This window comes from Chiloscyllium plagiosum, unplaced genomic scaffold (genome assembly GCF_037043375.1).
Source record: "Chiloscyllium plagiosum isolate Xiang-an unplaced genomic scaffold, Cpla_swu_hap1 HiC_scaffold_9, whole genome shotgun sequence".
NCBI classification, from domain to species: Eukaryota; Metazoa; Chordata; class Chondrichthyes; order Orectolobiformes; family Hemiscylliidae; genus Chiloscyllium; species Chiloscyllium plagiosum.
The window spans coordinates 58907052-58924001 of NW_028270147.1; the positions used below are offsets into that span (position 1 = coordinate 58907052).

The window sequence follows — 16950 nt, forward strand, 5'->3', positions numbered from 1 at the left end:
AGAGCAATTGCAGGATTAGTAGGGAAATTAACATTTTACGATTGACTTAAATTTAGTTGTGATCATAATTAAAATATATTTGTTGATTAATATTAAGTCTGCTTAAATATAGCCAAACTAGATCTTAACATCATTTGGCTCTGCTTAGCTTCATTTGATAAGGAACTGCATCATGGGATTGTGAACAGGATGAATGCAATAATCAATTTTTTAGACTTTTAACTGCAAGGGTGAAGGGCATTTTTAAAAAAATTCCTTCACAGGATGACAGCATCACTGGCTAAGCCAGCATTTATTGCCCAGAGAGCAGTTGAGAGTCAACCACATTGCTGTGGGTCAGGAGTCACATGTAAGCCAGATCAGGTAAGAATGGCAGCTTCCTTCCCTAAGGGACATTAGTGAACCAGATACCAGATGGGTTTTTACAACAATCGACCATGGATTCATGGTCATCAGTAGACTCTTAATAAAAAATCTGGAATTGAGTTAAAGTTCCACCATCTGCTGTGGCAGGATTTGAACCCAGGTCCCCAAAACATTATCTAGGTCACTGGATTAATAACCCAGCAATAATACCACAAGGCCATTGCCTGTATAGCTTCAGATCCATACTTCCAAGGTTGAATAAGACAGAGATAGTATATTCCCAGCCTGTTAGCCCTGATCAAGAAATAAATAACCATAACTGTGTTCTTGTACAGGTTTATTAGAAGTACATCAATTGACTAAATGTAAGTTTTGTATTAGAATTAACTTAGTAACAATGTATTTAAGCTTGTAATTGTTAATATATCCTGTTCAACAAATTAGTATGCTTTCCAATTTTCTACATTAAAGATAATGTAAATTGTGTTTCAAGCTTTCAGAAATAGGAAAAAACAGTCAGTGACAAGTAAGTGTCTCATTTAGTGCAAACTTCACAAAATTAAGCAACATTGAGATATGAATTCAAGGCTTTCAATCTTTGGATGCTGACTGCATATATTTCCCGTTTTTAACAAAGACGCAAAGAATCTTTCAAACAATCCTCTTAACTTAGCAAAGTGACAATAACAAAACTTAGTAAAGTGGATAGACCCCAGATAATTGACAACTTAAGGAATCAGTCAGGGGAGAGGTGACATTAGTTCATGTACATCAGCCTTAACAGGCATTTATAGATTGACTATGCAGCCCTTAAAACAATTAGCAATAAACTTTGCTTAGCTTAGTCCAATCAGAACTTACTGATTTCAAAGTTTGAAACTATCCTGCTTGCAATCGGGAGAGAAAGGCCCTCAAAACGTTGGAGAACAACTGAGAAACCAGGTCATAATCTGCACCTTAACCTGAACCAGAAAATAAGAGTTGAAATATGTCCATTAAATTGCTGCCCTGATTTAATAGACATTAGTTATAGCTAAAGTTGTGCCTGAGTTATGACATTAGACTGTCTTCTGTTGCCTTATTGGTCACAGTCTCAAAAGGACAGCTTAATATTGGCATTGGTACATAAGATTCCTAAAACTTACAAATGTTTGACAATATACAAAGAAAATTTCCTGCTCTTTTTTGGACAAACACCAAAAGGACCTCTTTACCTACATCTGAATTAAACAGAAGTGCTGTTAGTGTTGCATCTGAAAAAGGAGTCTCCCAACAATTTACCACATCCTCAATGCTGCACTGATATTCAGAAGTGGGGATACTAAGGAAATGTAGGAGCATGTTCAAGTCACCCAATATGAAGAGTTGCTCAGGGATGAAAAGAAAAAATGAAAGATATTGCAAGGAATTTGGCATAGAGCTGGCATAATACTTGAGTTCACAGTGCGTTGCAAAGCGAGCGACAGGAGGGATGAAATGGGATTAGCTGCTAACTGAAGGAGAACATGCCAGATATACAGTATGTGGATTTGGCAGCAAGTGTATGTAACTGTGTTGACAATTTTAATTGGGCAGGTGACGTAACATAAAGTAAAGCACCCAAAAAGAGTAAGGGAGTAGAAGTCAAACTCTGTAAGCTATTGTTGGTGCCTGGCTGCTTATACCTACATCCATGAAGGGAGCAAAAAATTAGAAATGCTGAACATAACGGGAGTTATTAGATTAGATTACTTACAGTGTGGAAACAGGCCCTTCGGCCCAACAAGTCCACACCGACCCGCCGAAGTGCAACCCACCCATACCCCTACATTTACCCCTTTAACCTAACACTACGGGCAATTTAGCATGGCCAATTCACCTGACCTGCACATCTTTGGACTGTGGGAGGAAACCGGAGCACCCGGAGGAAAGCCACGCAGACACGGGGAGAATGTGCAAACTCCACACAGTCAGTCGCCTGAGTCGGGAATTGAACCCGTGTCTCTGGCGCTGTGAGGCAGCAGTGCTAACCACTGTGCCACCGTGCCGCTCACTTATATTCTGGAGATCAGTGAAAATTGTTGAAGTACTGGTGAGCTTGGGATTAAAAAGAGTAAACAGAATTCAGCGGTGCCGAGGCAATTGACTTGTGTGGTTTATTAGAATGTTTATTCAGGTTTAGCTCAAAATATTGAATTTTTAAAATACTTTAACTTGCAGAATGCATTTTACTTTAAATCCCATAGATTAATTCTTCCAGTTTGGTGATGCCAAGTTAATCATAACAGAATGCATGCAATAAACATCTGAAATCTGTTGATTCTGAATTTTTAAGTATGTTTTAACTTTGAATACTCTAAGTTATATGCTATTTAGATACCTTTTTTAGAAAGCATGTATTACATAAAAACTTTATCAGCTTCCATCTATTTTGGTTTTCCATAATTATCTTGCAGTTCTAATTCCAGCATGCCACTGATAACCTTTCACACTCCCTTATCAGAATCTATCTATATCTGCCCTAAAAATATTTAAATACTCCACTTCCACTGCCTTTTCAAGAAGAGAATTCCAAAGACCCTTTGTGAAAACAATTCTGCTTACCATTTCCTCAGATGTGCAATCCCTTAATTTTAAACGGTGACACCTAGTTTTTGATTCTCCCACAGAAGGAAACATCTTTTCCAGATCCACCCTGTAAAACACCTTTGGGATCAGTGATATTTCAATGAAGTTGTCTCTTATATTTTTAAACTCCAGTTCATTTAAATGACATTGTGGGTCATCCCACAGCAGGACTTCTGACGAATGCTTTATGTCAAATACATTGACGATATTTTCTTCCTTTGGACTCATGGCAAGGAATCGCTGAGAAAATTACATAATGGTATCAACAAGTTGTATCCCACCATCAGACTTACTATGGACTACTCTTTAGAATCAGTTTCACTCTTGAACACACACATCTCCATCAAGGACAGTCATCTCAGTACCTCACTCTAAAGCAAGCCTATGGATAAATTCAAGATGCTGCACTTCTCGAGCTTCCACCCTAAACATATTAAAATAGCCATCCCCTATGGACAAGCCCTCTACAGGATCTGCTCAGATGAGGAGGAACACAATGAACACTGAAAGGTGTTGAGGGATGTCCTCATAAGGATGGGACACGATGCTCAACTCATCGATCACCGATTCCAACGTGCCACAGTGAAAAACCTTGATGACCTCCTCAGAAGGAAGACACGGGATATGACCGATAGGATACCCTTCGTTATCCAGTACTTCCTGGGAGTGGAGGGACTACGCCATGTTCTTTGCAGCCTGCAACACATTACCGATGCTGGTGAGTACCTTGCAAAGATTGTCACTATGCCTCCACTTCTTGCCTTCAAACAACCGCCAAACCTTAAAAAGACCATTGTTCACAGCAAACTGTCCAGCCTTCAGAACAACATTGACCACAACATCATACAATGCTGTTGCGGCAGCCACTGCAAAATGTGTCAAAGCATAGACGTGGATACCACCATTACACATGGGGACACCACCCACCACGTGTATGGTAAGTACTCATGTGATTCAGCCAAAATTGTCTATCGCATATGGTGCAGGCAAGGATGCCCTGAGGCATGGTTTATTTGTGAAACCAAGAAGACTCTACGACAACAGATGAATGGACACCGCGCAACAATAACCAGGCAGGGATGTTCCCTTTCACTGGGGGAACAGTTCAGTGGTTAAAGACATTCAGCCTTGGATCTTCAGGTAAACATCCTCCAAGGTGGACGTTGGCACACGCAACAATGCAGAGTTGCTGAACAGAGGCTGATAGATATGTTCAGTACCCATGAAGATGGCATCAACCAGAATCTTGGTTCATGTCACACTACAGCAACCCCTCCATATTGTACACTCTTTCACATACACTCTCTCACACACACACATACACACACTTACATGAATCCTCTCTCATACACACACTCACACACATACTCTCACACACATACTCCCTCACACTCACACATACACCCTCTCAAGTATGCATGCACACACACTCTCAAGAGCATACACATACCCACACTCTCTCCCTCGCACACACATATAATTCTATGGGGTGAATTTGTATTTACAGATGCATTCTATTTTGTTCAAATAGCCCATGATCAGTAGCCAGTCAATGTAGCAATGAAATAAATACAATGCAATGAAATAAATTAAATCCATAAGTAACAATCTCTGGATTGTGCTTGTTTTCATGCTCCAGTCTGTACAGAAATAGAAAGTTCATGCGTTTGAACATGCAGCTGGATAGAGGATGTAGAAGTGGGAGTTTTAGTGTTCCGGGACATTAGGATTGGTTATAGCTGAGGTTGAACCTGTACAAGCCAGAGAGACTGCACCTGAATAATTTAGCAGGACAGTTTGCTGTTGTGAAGAGAATAAACCAATTTGGCAGTGGGTGGGAAATCTGGATGTAAATTCCTATTTTGTAAGTAAAACCAGTCTGACTCCAGTTTGAGATACAAACAGACTTGGAACATGGCCTCCCACATAAAATGCATTTTCTGACCTGAGCTGTCACCCTTATTCTGAGCTGTCACCCTTATTCTGATAAAACCTGAAGTTATCTTGGGGCAGTAACTTGAAAGAAATTCTGGGATTTATATATTAATCAATTGAAACCTGCACCTCCATTCTAACTGATTAAAGGCTTAATAACCATCTAGGTTTGTTCGATACATTCACATAAGTTGTATGACCCATTGATCTTTTACTTATAAATTCTGTGTCCGATGTATTTTCTCTCTCACTGGCTGCCTGACAAAGGAGCGAGGCCTGTGAAAATTTGTGGTTTCAAATAAACCTGTTGGACTATAACCCAGTGTCATGTGATTTTTGACTTTGTCCATTCCAGTCCAACACCAGTTTACCTCCATATCATGGTTCAAGGCAGCTCACCACCACCTTTTCAAAGGAAACAAGGAATACATAATAAATGCTGGCCAGCCAGTAACACCTATAACTGAATTTTAACAAAAACTTGAATACCCTTTAACCAGGAATGCAGAGTTTCTTCAAGTCACATGAGTATTAAATATGATATCATTATTTCCAAGTGTCCTCTCAAAATTCCACCCTTGTCTACTTACTTTGCGTTTTCCATTTTTAGCTTCTGCCCTTTCAGAATTTACATCCAGATTTCCCACCCACTGCCAAATTGGTTTATTCTCTTCACAACAGCAAACTGTCCTGCTAAATTATTCAGGTGCAGTCTCTCTGGCTTGTACAGGTTCAACCTCAGCTATAACCAATCCTAATGTCCCTGAACACTAAAACTCCCACTTCTACATCCTCTATCCAGCTGCATGTTCAAAAGCATGAACTTTCTATTTCTGTACAGACTGGAGCATGAAAACAAGCACAATCCAGAGATTGTTACTTATGGGTTTAATTTATTTCATTGTATTGTGATACATAACTGAAAGATTTCTTTCTTTTGCCAATTCCATTAATACCATTGTGGATTATGACCTTTAGCTGGTTCTGATCCCCTTCCACATACTGTGCAGCCCCTCAGACTCATTTTTAAATCTGGCACCAGGGAGGCAACATTAGCATCCACTGGAGGCTACTGTGTTTCCCTGGCTACTTACTCATCTATCACTCTTTATTTGCCTGACCCTCCTTTTCCCAACAACACACTCTTCCTCCTCCCCATATTAGTATAGTGGAGCATCCTTTGGTGCGATAACATAAAACATAAAAACAGAAGGCCATTAAGCTACTTAAGCCTTTTCTGCCATTTTAGACCATAGTTGATCATGTACCTCAAAGCCATATTTCCAAACTATCTTATATCCATTTATGTAATTAGATTTCTAGTTACTATCAATCACTATCTTGAACTTACTTAAGGACTGAACTTCTACAGCCCTCTGAGAATTCCAAAGACTCACCATGCTCTGAATGACGATTTTCCTTCTCACCTTAGTCCTAAATGGCTTGTCTTGTATTCACAGACTGTATTCTGTGGTTCTAGTCCCATTGCCAGGGGTAACTTTTCTGTAACTACTTGCCACCCTAAAGGATTTTGTAAGGTTCTAAGGCTCTCAATCTTCGAAACAGCAGAGAACACAGGCCCTATTTCTTTAATCTCTCCACATACGACATATCTTAGGGATCAGTCCAGTGAATCTCAGCTGCATTCCCTATATAGCAATTATTTCCTTTCTTAAGCAAAAGAACCAGTGCAGCAACTATAGTTACACCAGTTATCTATAAAATTGAAGCAAGACGCCTTTGTCACTGCCCTCAATTTTCAAAACAGTTGCAGCAAGCAGTGTGCTAGCTTTCAGTGACTTATGATCAAGAAACTCACATTAAGTGGACATTAACACTTTCCAACTTTTCAAGATGCAAGATGCAATCTGCACCGTAGTTTATCATACCATAGTGGATAATGTCAGGTTTATTCAAATTTTATACCATCTGCCATGTTCATACCCATTCACTCAGTCTACCAAAATCTCTTTTTGCATCCTCCTCATAAGTTACATTCCACCAACGTTTGTGTTATCTGTAAACTTGGAAATATTCCAATCGCCTTCTCCACATCCATATCATTCATGTGGATTGTGAATAGCTGAGGCCCAAGCACTGATCCTTGACTCCACAATCTACTAATCTGAAGGTAATCCATTCATTTGCACTCTCTGCCTTCTGCCTGTTATTTAAGCATCAATCCATGATATGTATTGTGGAAGGACCTCTTTCCTTCACACCGAACTCAGGCCAGTGTCTGGCGTTCGCCAATCACTTTGGTGGTGTCTCTCCAGCAAGCTCTGAAATTTCAAAGACCCAGAATACAGCACTCGGGCAACTCCGCTGGAGGGAGAGCGCTGAACCAAACTCACCGTTCCGACTAGCGAGTCGGAACTTATCTCTACACAGTAATCTCAACCGCCACCAATGCCTGGGCAATTCTCTCTTGTTGGTGGGGCAATGGCTACCTGGTACCTACCCACTGGGGCAGTACCCCCAAGAGAAAGGAAAAGAGAGAACAAACTGCTTATCCTGGTTTGAATCACCCTTTGATCCTTGACACTGGAATTCTAGTCTGGGATCTGCTGTGAACTCAGCTAGGTGTACCCAAAAGGAGCACAGACGGATTCAAACATAAGTTCAAAATTACTAGTGAACTTTATTACAGAAAAAATTCAATTTGTCCAATCTGCACAATACTTCAATGAAACGTATGATATAAAATATAAGAAAACTGGAGCGGACACAATGTAAATCTTTAACCTTACACAATTTACAGGGTACTTATACTTTAAGAATTACACAACCACCCTCCTCCCTATGCCTAACCAACTACTCCAGAGTATAAGTGTCCCAGGGTTCTTACGGCCTCAGAGGGACTTGGTGCTTGTCTGATGGGGCTCCCTCTCTGTCTCAGGTGTTGTTGCGGACTTCCGAAGTCCGAGGTCGCGGACAGGATTGATGTCTTCAGCCCCAAAGTGTAGGTGTGCAGAGACGCAGCGAGCTCAGGGTGAGGAGAGTGAAAAAGGAAAAGAGCCCCGACAGCTGCCCCTGCTGCCCCCCTTTACCCAAAGGGCTGGCCGGCTCCACCCCTCAGGGAAGTTCATTTCATAAAGCATCTCCGGTGATTGCTGGGGCCAGTTTAATCTCATCATTCATGGAAACAAAAGGGTCGACACCATTCCAAATTTACTTAACAGAAGTTTTGATGTCTAAATGGAGCCTCCCAAACTCTTTTCAGATTAGAGTAAATCATTATCCCATTAACTAGATAGGCTTCATTGTTCACAGTTTCTGGATTCATTACCATTTCTACGCCTGTCCCTTGACACGATGTCTGGCGGGTGGCATTTTGTTGGTCAAGTTGTCTCATATCTTTGAGGATCTCTGTTCCCAAAAGAAGGTGTGTCCTTATTCTGGCAAGCCAGCTGGGAAATCCTGCCTGCACTGGTACTAAGTTGATCAATTTTTCACAAAAAGCCATTTCTTTCAGTTTTTCCTTCCTTTTAAAACTGGGGATTGCCCTGAACTGCTACATATATTACCCCAATCCCATGTGCTTTAGATATGCTTACTAGACCCCTAATTTGGATTCCAAAAATTCATACACACCGCATCCACTTTGTCAACTCAGCTCATAATGTCCTGTTAATCCTCTTATTAAGTCAAATGTAGATTAGATTACTTACAGTGTGGAAACATGCCCTTCGGCCCAACAAATCCATACCGACCCACGACCCACCACCCACCCCCCACCCAGACCCATTCCCCTACACCTAACACTACGGGCAATTTAGCACAACCAATTCACCTCACCTGCACATTTTGGACTGTGGGAGGAAACCCACGCAGACACAGGGAGAATGTGCAAACTCCACACAGTCAGTCGCCTGAGGCGGGAATTGAACCGAGTCTCTGGCGCTGTGAGGCAGCAGTGCTAACCACTGTGCCACTGTGCCGGCCATTTAAAATGTCTGTCAAATGTTATTTCCCCTTTAGAAGTCTATGTTGACTCTGTTCAGTGAGACAATTAATTTCTAAATATTCAGTAATCATAACCTTTTTAATAGAATTTACTGTTTTCCCTACTACTGATATCAGACTAACAGATCTGAAACTGCCTGTTAACTCTCTCCATCCTTTCTTAGACAGTGAGGTTATAACTGCAACCTTTCAGTCTCCAGGCAATGTTGCAAAATTAATAAAAATTTTAAAGATGATCTCCAATGCAACTATTATCTCTGCACCCATCAGTTTCAATACTCTGGAGTGAAGGTCTTTAGTTCTGGGGGATTTGCCAACTCCGAATCCAATTAATTCATCCAACGCTACTCTTTTACTGATACTAATTTCTTTCAGTTCTGCACTCTCACTGGACCTTTGGAATTTAATTATTTCAAGAAATTTTCTGCCTTTCCCTTTGAAGACAGACAAAAATACTTAATTAGCTTCTCTGCCATTTTTCTATAGCCATTTATTTACTGTTCTGTAGGTATAATGAAATGGACCTACACTTGTATTTGGTTGTATTTTCTTTAAAGAAGCTTTTGCAATCCATTTTTACATTTCTTGCTGTTTTACATTAGTCCTCTGGGCTTACATGCCAAGTCAATCACACTCGAGTGGCAAGGTGCACTCAGGGATCTTCTGTAATATCTGCTTAGTACTACTAGAAACAGAGGTGAGATAAGAGTGACATTTCTGTGGACAAGTCTCCGTAGGGAAAAATGTTGAGGAACTTGTCAATATTTTGACTATGTGATTTGAGATTTTTCTAACTGTCTTCTCAACTTAAGTAGCTTGGTTTGTTTACTGTAATTCTCTTGTATAAAAAAATTCTTCAGCTTTTTCAGTTTTAGTTACTAAACACCATGTTAATTAACCAGAGAAAAACAAAATCATAACTATATGATCTATCAAGCCAGGCTTCATTCTGGGATCAGACATGTCTGGTAGCATCATGAGGTAGAATCCTAACATTATCATAAAAGTAGAAAAGCACTCATTTCCACTGCCTTTTGAGGAAGAAATATTTAAAGACTTACGATTCTGAGAACATCTTTCCTTATCTTTGTCTTAAATATGTGACCTTTTATTTGCAACAATGACTCCCTAATTCTAGATTCTTCCACAAGTAGAAATGCCCTTTTAGCATCCACTCTGTCAAGACCCCTCAGGATCTTTTATGTTTCAGTTAAGTTGCCTCTTCCTTTTTAAACACCCATAGAGCACAGAACATGCATTCCATAGGACTGACATGCCCAGCCTTGTCTCTATTTATTAAATTAACTAAACTTGCTACTTGTCAATCAGCACATTCCCTTGTGTTGATTTTTTCTTATTTTTACCTTACTCAATTGTCTCAACAGAACTAGGCAGTGTGATCAGGCATTGCAACTCCCTCTCCTGAAAATAATCCTTGATAAATTTTTCTGCATAATATATTACTCACATCAAATTACACTGTACTAGATTTCAGAACTTGCGCTGTCTGGAGTAAATGGGGAAGATGTACTTTTAAATAGCTATACAGTCCTGTTATCCCATTTACATCAACCCTTCACCGAGCAGCATCATGAAATAGTTTTATGATTGGCAGATAAAGGAACATAGGAACATATAGGGCAATAGCATGTTTGGTAGTTTCAGGTATTAAGTCTTTTTAATAAGCAAATTAAAATACTATAATGTAGATAGTTTAAAGATGAGCAGGCTGAGTGGATTAGCCATAGAAATTGCAAGGTTACGGGGATTTGGGGTGGGGGGGGGGGGCAGAGGTCTGGGTGGGATGTTCTTCAGAGGGTCAGTGTGGACTCAATGGGCCAAACAGCCTGCTTCCACATTGTAGGGATTCTATGATATTAACTTGATTGCTTTTAGGAAAGACAACTGGGCACAGTGTGTGCTATGCATGGTCTGCAGGCATCACCTGGCAATACAACAGATGAAATTCTAAAAAAAGATGTTTGAAATAATTTTTGTGAAGCTAGCAGCAAAGCTGACAGTAATGTGGACCCAATCTTTCTTTTTGCTGGCTGGGTATAGCCCGGAGCCAGGAAACTCCAGTACAGCAGGAAGCTCAAAACTTGCCAGTAGCATGACAATGAGATTCATCCCTCACTGTTCATCAGCGCGATCAAATGGCAAGTCTGCTGTTCAGCTATTTCGCAGTTCTAATATACCCACAGTCAATGACCACTTGCGAAAATGCTTGAAAAATAATTTGTTTCAAATGCATTATGCAATTGTAACTCCTGATTGAGTTAACTGCTAAGCTATCTGATTTCATCTGATTTTTTGAAAAGACACATTTGATGAGGAACATGGCCCTGGCTGTAGTTTGGTGGAAAGTAAGGACAGGAATCATTCCAAACAGTGTTGAAGTCTGGAATGTCTGTGTGGATTGGGAGTTTTTGGAAATCATTGTGGCCAATGGAGATACTGGGAGGAGACCTCAAAAGAATGGGTTCATTGGAGGATGCAGCATAGTATTATGATGAGCGGTCATTATCTAGCAAGATAAGGAAGGGCCTCTTGAGGAACAGTGGTAATGTGCATCCCTCTGAATCATTGAGTGTGTTCAGGACATAAATAGATAGGTTCTTGATTAGTTAGGGGATCAAGGGTCATGAGAAGAAAGCAGGAGAAAAGGGTTGAGAAACACATCAGCCACCATCAAATAGCAGAGCAGACTCGATGGACCAAGTGGCCTAATTCTGCCTGATATCTAGTCGTCTGTGGCTAAGAAGCTGGGTTGAAGTCACATCTGTTCCAGATGTGTGTGGCAACATGTCTGAACAGGTTGATTCAAACTATCTACAACAATATATGAAATAGGAACTGGACTGGATGACTCAGTCTTCAAGTCAGCTCTGCCATTCAATAAGTTAATGGCAAGACTTTGAAAACATCAATTTAACTTTCTCACCTTGCCATCATTTCACTCAATTTCATCACTGATCAAACTCTCCTGCATTCAATCTTGAATATGCTCGACAACTAATCATCCACATCCATGTGGCATCCAGAATTCCAAAGATCCACAACGTTAAGTAGAGAGTTCGGACTTCACCTCATTCCTAGCCAATATAAAAATTTATTTAAGAATGTAGGCTGAATGTTCTGACAAATGTTGGAGTTTAGATTCCAAGATAATAAGTGGGTCCACAGCCTGTGCCCGTCATCAGGCACCCACTACCATCATCTAGGAGAATGGGTTAATTGGCTAATTAGTTACATGCATTTTCATCAATTAATAGAGAGCATCCAGAGGGTTCTCAAGATGAGAAGTCAAAACAGTGTCCTTCCCCCACCCTCGAGAGAGGTAGGAGCTCTTGATGAAGTTGTAGGGAGCATGAGGACATCTCAAGATAGAGATGTTGTCTGACAAGTCACAATTTTTTTTAAAAATCATCATAGCTACCAGACAATCACTCTACCCCCTCCTCAAGATAAATCATGGCTGTGGCCTTCTGACCCCTGCTGCATTGTGATGACAGGTTCATGGGGGATGCCACGAGGTATCTGCCAAGCTTTGGCTAGAACGGGACACTTGTCAGATGCCAAAAAAGGGGAGTCAATGGTCTAGTGGTATTATCAGTAAACTATTAATCTAAAGACCCATGCAATGTCCTGGGGACTTGGGTTTGAATCCCACCATGGCAGATGGTGAAATTTGAATTCAATAAAAATCCAGAATTGACAGTCTGATGCTGACCATTCTCTGTTGATTGTTTAAAAAAAACCCATGTGGCTCACTTCTGCCCTTTAGGGAAGGAAACTGCCATCTTACCTGGTTTGGCCTGCATGTGACTCTCAACCCCCAGCAATGTGATTTATTCTTAAACTGCCCTGTGGGCAATTAGGGATGGTCAATAAATACTGGCCTAACCAGCAATACTCTCATACCATGAATGAATTTTAAAAAACAAAAATCACAGTAACTTCACCAACTTGTCCTCAAGTAGTCACTAATTGTCCTATTTGGCTGTAGCTAGTTTCGTTTTGATCTGTTTCCAGCAACATCAGCAGGACTGTGTCAGAGGCGTGACCTGAAAAGTTATTTTATAATTTTGCTAACTGACCCACCTCCTGACTTGCTTTAATAGGACTGTAAAATTTCAGGTCTCTGTATTGCAGTCTAGATACTCCAGTCTAAGGAATTGGCCTTTTTTTTAAGCTTTCATGGGAAGAGGGCAATACTGACAAGACCAGCATTTATTGCCCATTCCTAATTACCCTGGAGAATATGGTGGTGTGCTGCCTTTATGAAACATGCAATCCTTGGGTATAGACACACACGCAGTGCTGTTAGGAAGGGAGTTCTGAGATTTTGACCCAGTAGAATGGCAATACGGCTTCAAGCCAGGAGAGTTGTGGCTTGGAGGGGAGATTGCATTTGGTTATGTCTCAATGAATCTGCTGCCCTTGTTCTTGTATGTGTACAAGGTGCCAAAGAACAAGCCCTGGTGATTTCCTGTAATTCATCTTGTAAATTATTGTCACTGTACATCAGCTGTGGAAGGGGAGACTGTTGAAGGTGGTGGATGACGTACTACTGCAATGGGCTGCTATGTCCTGGATGATGTCAAGCTTCTCGAATATCGTTAGAGCTGCACTCATTCAAGCAAGTGGAGAGTATTCCATCACACTCTGACCTGTGCTTTATAGATGGTGGGTAACATGGGGGAGATGGATGGTGAGTTATTCTTCACAACGTTCCTAGCATCTGGCCTGCTGTCGTAGCCACAGTATTTATATGCCAAGTCCAGTTCAGTTTCTGGTCAATGGCAACCCTCAAGATGTTGATGATTGGAGTTTTAGTGATGGTAACTAAATACCACATTAAGTGGTAATCATTAGATTCTCCCTTAAACCAAAGATACAGGAACAGAAATAGGCCACTGGGTTCATTGAGTCTGCTCTGCCATTTGATCATGGCTGATATGTTCCTCAATCCCATTCTCCTGTTTTCTCTCCCTACCTCTTGATTCCCTCAGCTATCTATTTCTTGAACACTCTCGATGATTTGGCCTCCACAGCCCTCTGCTGTAAAGATTCACCACCCTCTGGTTGAAGAAATTCCTCCTCATCTCCCTTCCAAAGGTGAACACTTCAATCTGAGGCTATGCCCTTGGGTCCTAGTCTCTCCTACCTGTGGAAACATCTTCTCTACATCCACTCTATCCAAGCCTCTCAGAATTCTGAGAGCTTCAATCAGATCCCAACTTATCTTTCTAAACTCCATTGATTACAGACCCAGAGTCCTCATATAACAAGCCCTTCATCCCCAGGATCATTCTTGAAAACATCCTCTGAAGCCTTTCCAATGTCAACACATCCTTCCTGAGACACATGGCCCAAAGCTGCTCACAATATTGCAGATACAATCCAACCAGAGCCATTTACAGCTCAGCAGTACATCTCTGCTCTTCAAGCCCTCTGGAAATTAATGTTAACCATGGCATTTGACTTCCAAACTGCCAATAGAAACTGCATGTTGACCTTAAGAGAGTCCTGAACTGGGAGCCCCAAGTCCCTTTGTGCTTCAGTTTATGAAGCCTTTCCCCATTTAGAAAATCCTCTATGTCTCTATTCTTCCTAACAAACTGCGCAACCTCACACTTCCCCACATTACATTCCATCTGCCACATTTTTGCCCACTTATCTAGCCTGCCCAAGTTTTTCAGCAACATCCTTGTTTCCTCAATGCTACCTGTCTCTCTACCTATCTTTGTGTCATCTGCAAACTTAGCAACAATATCCTCAGTTCCTTTGTCCAAATCATTAACGTATGTAATGAATGGTGTGGTCCCAACACGGACACTTGTGTAACTCTACTACTCATTGGCTGCCATCCTGAAAAATACTGTCATCCCTACTCTCTGCTTTCTGGCAGTAAGCCAATTGTCTAACCATGCCAGTATCTTGCCCTGAATACAATAGTTTTTATCTTATTTAGCAACCTTCAGTGCACCACCTTGTCAAAGGCCTTCTGGAAATCCAACTAGATCACATGATTTGGCTCTTCTTTGAGAAGGTAACAAGCAAAGTAACAATCAAAGAATTCTAAATGATTTGTCAGCCATGACCTCCCCTTAATGATGCTGTACTGACTCTGCCCTATTTTACCATGCACTTCCAAGTACTCTGTGAACTCATCCTTAATAATGGATTCTCAAATCTTACCAGCGACCAAGGTCAGGCTAACCAGCCTATATTTTCCCACCTTCTGCCTCTCTCTTTTCTTGAAGAAGGGCATTACATTAGCCATTTTCCACTGATTCCTGAAAGGTCAACATCAATGCCTCCACTAACTCCTTAGCTATCTCCCTCAGAACCCTGGGGGATAGTCCATCCTGTCCTGGTTATTTATCCACCTTCAGATCTTTCAGCTTCCCCAGCACATTCTCCTTAGAAATGGCTACTATACTTACCTCTGTCCCAAGTCTCTTGATGTTCTGATATGTTGCTGGTGTCTTCACTGTGAAAACAGATGCAAAATACCTATTCATTTCCCCTGCCATTTCTTTGTTCCCCATTACTACTTTTACAGTTGCATTTGCCAGTGTCCAACGTGCATGCAAGTCGTCCTATTTTGTGTCTTCACCAGGTTAACACTTCATCTTTAGGTATACCTGGCACTACATTCTCTATTGAACCAGGTTGATCCCCTGGCTTGATGGTAATGGTTGAATAGAGGATATGCTGGGCCATCAGGTTGCAAATTGTGCTGGAACAGAATTCTGCTGTCATTGATGGCTGAAGCATCTCATGAATCTTCAGTCTTGAGTGCTAGATCTGTTCAAAGTCTATCCCATTTATTGTGGTAATAGTGTTGCACAATATGATGAAGGGTATTCTCAATGTGAAGGCGGGGCTTTGTCTCCACAAGGACTGTACAGTGGTCACTCTGACTGATACTGTCATGGACATATGCATCTGCATCTGGCAGAGTGGTAAGGATGAGGTCAAGTATTTTTTTCTCTCCAGTTGGTTCCCTCAACACCTGCTGCAGTCCCAATCTAGCAGCTATATCCTTTGAGACCCAACCAGCTTGATCAATAGCTCCGTTGCTGATCTAGTCTTGGTGGTGGACGTTAAAATCCACCCACCCCTCCAGAGTACATTTTGCACTCTTGCCACTTTAAGTGCTTCCTCCAAGTGTTGTTTAACATGGATGCGTACTGATTCATCAGCAGAGGGAGGGCAGTATGTGGTAACCAACAGGAGGTTTCCTAGGCCATGTTTAACCTGAAGCCATGAGATTTCATGGGGTCTGGAGTCAATGCTGAGAACTCTCAGGGTAACTCCATCCCGATTGTCCCCCACTGTGACACAACCTCTGCTGGGTCTATCTTTCCAGTGGGATAGGAAATATCCAGGGATGAAAATGGTGATATAGAGTCATAGAGATGTACACCATGGCTATCTGGGACATTTTCTGTCAGGTATGATTCCGTGAGTATGATCATGGCAGGCTTTTCCTCGACTAGTCTGTAAGACAACTCTCCAAATTTTGGCACTAGCCCCGAGATGTCAGTAAGGAGGACTTTGCAGGGTCAACAGTCCTGTTTCTGCTGTTGTCTTTTCTGGTGCCTAGGTCGATGCCGGGTGGTTCATTCGGTTTCATTTCTTGTAACCAGGATGTGATTAAAAACAGCTAATCAAAAGTAAATCAGTGTCAGAGCAATGAGAAACATTCAAGGAGGAGAAACAGGATTCAGAATAACTGTGCACAGAAGAAAGAGTGCAGGAGTCCCTATCTTGATACTCCTTTAACACTCTCCCAAGCCCACATGTCAAAATGCATATGGAGATAGCTTATTTCAGATGCCAGAGGCTCAATACTGGAGAAGTAATGGAGGAATATAGAAAAGGGGGTGAAATTTAAAATGACATCTAAAAGGCAGAATAGACCAAAATCAAAGAAATCCTGAAGGTATTGCATAAAAACACTAACAGCAAGAGAATAACTAACCGAAGAGTAGGGTCATTTCAAGACCAAGAAATTAACTCGTGCATGGAGATAGATTGAAGCATCTCAACATCTCACAGCTA

The 16950-nt window shown here is 41.2% G+C and overlaps 1 protein-coding gene and 1 pseudogene across 12 annotated transcripts in view; one reads left to right on the forward strand and one right to left on the reverse strand.

Annotated features, from left to right (window-relative positions):
- Positions 1–16950, reverse strand: part of lrrc7 (leucine rich repeat containing 7) — a 688069-nt gene that overhangs the window by 489605 nt on the left and 181514 nt on the right. The window lies entirely within an intron of this gene.
- On the forward strand, positions 3154–8004 carry LOC148149151 (uncharacterized; annotated as a pseudogene).